This window comes from Petaurus breviceps, unplaced genomic scaffold, assembly GCF_028583685.1.
Source record: "Petaurus breviceps papuanus isolate PSGF00001 unplaced genomic scaffold, PetGlider_PUasm1.0 179, whole genome shotgun sequence".
Lineage (NCBI taxonomy): Eukaryota > Metazoa > Chordata > Mammalia > Diprotodontia > Petauridae > Petaurus > Petaurus breviceps.
This window is the reverse complement of record NW_027185779.1, coordinates 8,257,816-8,262,299: the sequence shown is the minus strand read 5'-3', so window position 1 is coordinate 8,262,299 and position 4,484 is coordinate 8,257,816.

Genomic DNA, 4,484 nt, shown 5'->3' with positions numbered 1-4,484 from the left:
CACTGTTTAACAACAACAACAAAAAAAAAAAAACACAAAAAAATCCTTGCATACCTTGTTTGATTGGATAATTTCAATGTTTTTCTTTTATCATGGTAAAACCAAGGACAATTTTATAACTTTTTTGTACGTAGCTGTTACATGTAGGGCAATCTCTGTCTTTCAGTAGGGATAAATTACTATAAAGAAATTGATCCTAGATAGTTTTCCCTTCAAGTCAAACATCTTGTTTAAATAAACTTCTTGTTTAAAATAAAAAAAAAATATAAGGTACATACCAATGACCAATTACAAGGGACTAAATAAGGATAGAATGTTTACCTTTTATGTATGGAAAATGTAAAACCTATGTCTAAGATTGTCACTAGTAATTAGCTTATAAGAAAGATTGGGGTAGACCTTAGTATGACATGACTTTAAAAAGTAAAACAGTTCAAGAACAGCTGGAAGAATAATTATCTTATACAAATGAGGAGCAAGAGGAAGAACCAATACAGAGGAATTAAATGGGGAAGGGAAATCATTAGTTCTGGAAAACTACTTTCATCAAACAAATAAGGGGAGAAATACATACATACATACACACATACACATCTAGAAGAGCATAAAAGTCTTCTAAATTTAAAAAAGAAATAAAACTCTAAGGGGATAGGGAGTAGGGAGAGGATAAAGGAAGATCTTTAGAGGGGAGAGTAAGGTATTAGGTTAAAAGGGGGGTATAGGAGGCTGTTAAGATTTAGGAGAATGGGAGAATTAAGGGAGGGTTTGGAATTCGGGTAGGTTAAGTAACAGGAAGGCAAGTTAGCAGGTAGAAGTAAATTAGATAAGTTAGGAGACATAGGAATAAAGAGATAGCACAAACAAAAACAAGATTAGGAGTAGAATCTCTTAGTGAAAGTATATGTTTATATATGTATGTGTGTATATATGTATACATGTGTATATTTTAATACCTTTATATAAACACATCTGTGATCAATTCCAGCTTTGGGGCGACAGGTAGGAGGGAGGAATGGGGGGAAAAAGAACAAAGTAAAAAGTGCACAGCAGAGAAAAAAAAGGAAGCAAAAAAGGACCCTTTCAATTTAAGGCACAGTACTGAATAAATAGACTTTCTTGAAATGATGAGTTATTGCTATATATTTTGAATCATCTCCTGTGTTCTGCTGTACACATGACACAATTTTCTTTTCTTATTTTGTATTTAATTTTAATATTTAAGTTTATGATGGTTCTTATTCTTTTCTTATGTATTTAAGTTTTAGTATTTGTCTAAAATTTAAAAAAAATTAAAAATGATTAGAAAATCTGATCAGAATAGAAAGAAAAAGGTCAAGCAATATGATATTATCTTTAGAGGCTGGAGAAATAGAGAAGGAAAGGGACCCAAAATCAGTTCAGGATGGCCTGAAATCCAAGTCTTTTTTTTAAATAATATTTTTCAATTACATGTAAAAATAATTTTAACATTTTTTAAAAGTTAGAGTTCCAAATTCTCTCTCTCCTTAACCTCCCCCATCCTTGAGATGGCAAGCAACTTGTTATAGATTTTATTTGTGCAATCATGCAAAAACATCTCCACATTGTTGTGTTTTAAAAGAAAATACATTAAAAAACATAAAAAAGTGAAAAATAGTATGCGTCCAGCTGCATTCAGACTCCACCAGTTTTTTCTCTGCAGGTGGATAGTATTTTTTTTATCATTAATCCTTTGGAGTTTTCTTGGATTATTGTATTGCTGAGAATATCTAAGTCATTTACAATTAATTATCATACAATATTGTTGTTATTTTGCACAATGTTCTTATTCTTCTCATGGATCAGTACATGTAAGTCATTCCAGGTTTTTTTGAAAGTATTCTTCTCATTATTTCTTATAGCACAATAGTATCCTATTACATTCATATAACACACCTTGTTCAACCATTCCCCAGTTGATGGGTATCTCCTCACTTTCCAATTCTTTGCCACCGCAAAACGGACTGCTATAAATATTTTCGTATATGTGGATCCTTTTTCCTTTTTTTATGATCTCTTTGGGTTATAGACCTAGGAGTGCTATTTCTGGATCAAAGGGTATGCACGATTTTACAGCCCTCTGGGCATAGCTCCAAATCCTGTCCAGAATGGTTGTATCAGTTCACAATTCTATCAACAATTCATTAGTGTCCCAATTTTCCTACATCATCCAAACATTTATCATTTTCCTTTTTTGTCATATTAGCCAATGTCATAAATGTGAGATAGTATCTCAGAGTTGTTTTAATTTGCAATTTTCTAATTAATGGTGATGTAGAGCATTTTTCATATGACTATAAATAGCTTTGATTTCTTCATCTGAAAACTGACTGTTTATATCCTTTGACCATTTATCAATTAAGGAATGACATATTTTATAAATTTAACCCAGTTCTCTATATATTTGAGAAATAAGGCCTTTATCAAAACACATGCTATATAAAAAAAGTTTCCCACCTTATTTCTTTCCTTCTAACTGGATTGTGTGTGGGTTTGTGTGTGTATAGCCTTCTTAATTTAACATAATTAATTAAATTAATTAATTAACTTAATTTAACATAATCAAAATTACCCATTTTATGTTTTGTAATAATTTCTCTCTTGTTTGGTCATAAATTCTTCCCTTCTCCACAGATCTGATAGGTAAACTATTCCATGCTTCCCTAATTTTCCTAATATTGAACCAGTCCTGCATTCCTGGTATAAATACTACCTTATCATAACATAGGATCTTTGTGATATATTCCTGTAATCTCCTTGCCAGTACTTTATTTAAAATTATTACATCAATATTCATTAGGAAACTTGATCTATAGTTTCCTTTCTCTATTTTTGCTCTTCTTGGTTTAGGTATTAGCACTGTATTTGTGTTATAAAAGGAATTTGGAAGGTCTCCTTCTTTGCTGATTTTTCTAGATAGTTTACATAGTATTGGAATCAATTGTTCTTTAAATTTTTGATAAAATTCACTTGTGAATCCATCTAGTCCTAGGCATTTTTTCTTAGGAAACTCACTGATAGCTTCAATTTCTTTTTCCAAGTCAGGGTTATTTAAGTATTCTATTTCCTCTTCTTTTAATCTGGACAATTTATATTTTTGTAGCTGTTCATCTATTTCTCTTAGGTTGTCATATTTATTGGCATATAATTGAACAAGGGAGCTCCTAATAATTGCTTTAAATTATTTTTCGTTGGTGGTGAATTCACCCTTTTCATTTTTGAGACTGGTAATTTCGTTTTCTTTCTTTTTTTAAGAAATCAAATTAACCAATGCTTTATCTATTTTATTGGGTTCCCCCCCATATAAACAGGTCCTAGTTTTATTTATTAGTTCAATGGTTTTATTACTTTTAGTTTTATTAATTTCTCACTGGATTTTCAGCATTCCCAATTTGGTTTTTAATTGGAAACTTGTAATTTGTCCTTTCTAGGTTTTTTTTTAGTTGCAAGCCCAATTCATTGATCTGTTCTTTCTCTACTTTATTGTTGTCAGCATTTAAAGATATGGTTTTTTTCTCTTAAGTACTGCTTTGACTGCATTCCATAAATTTTGTATGTTTTCTCATTGTTGTCACTCTAATGAAATAATTGTTTCTATGATTTGGTTTCTATGATTTCTTTAAAATCAAATTGTTTCTATGAAATAATTGTTTCTATGATTTCTTTGACCCACTCATTCTTTAAGATTAGATTTTTTTACTTTTCAATTAATTTTAATCTGTTTCCACAGCCCTTTATTGAATGTAATTTTTATCACATTTTGATCTTAAAAGAGTACATTTAATATTTGCTTTCTGTATCTGATTGTAAGGTTGTTATGCCCAAATACATGGTTAATTTTTCTGTAGGTGCCATGCTGAGAAAAAGGTATATTCTTTTCTATTCCCATCCAACTTTCTTCAGAGGTCTATAGTATCTAAATTTTATAAAATTCTATTTATTTTTAAAATTTGTTTATTTTTTTGTTAGATTCATCTAGTTTTTAAAGGAATCAGTTGAGGTCTTCCACTAGTGTGGTTTTAGTGTTTCTCTCTTCCTATACCTCATTTAATTTCTCCTTTAAGAATTTGGATGCAATACCATTTGGGGCATTTATGTTTAATATTGATTTTATTTTATTGTCTATGGTACCTTTTAGTAAAATATAGTAAAAAATTAGTAAAATATAAAAAATCATCTCCTTATCTCTTAAAATTATATCTATTATTCATTTTTCTTTCTCTGAGATCATGATTTCTACCCCTGCTTTTTTTTTTAACTTCAGCTAAAGCATAGTAAATTCCCCTTCAGCCCTTTACCTTCTTTCTGTATATGTCTCTCTGCTTCATGTGTGTTTTTTTGTAAACAATTTATTGTAGAATTGTGGTTTTTAATCCACTCTGCTATCTGCTTCTGTTTTATGAATGAATTCATTCCATTCACATTCACAGTTATGATTTCTAACTGTTTATTTCCTTCTATCCTGT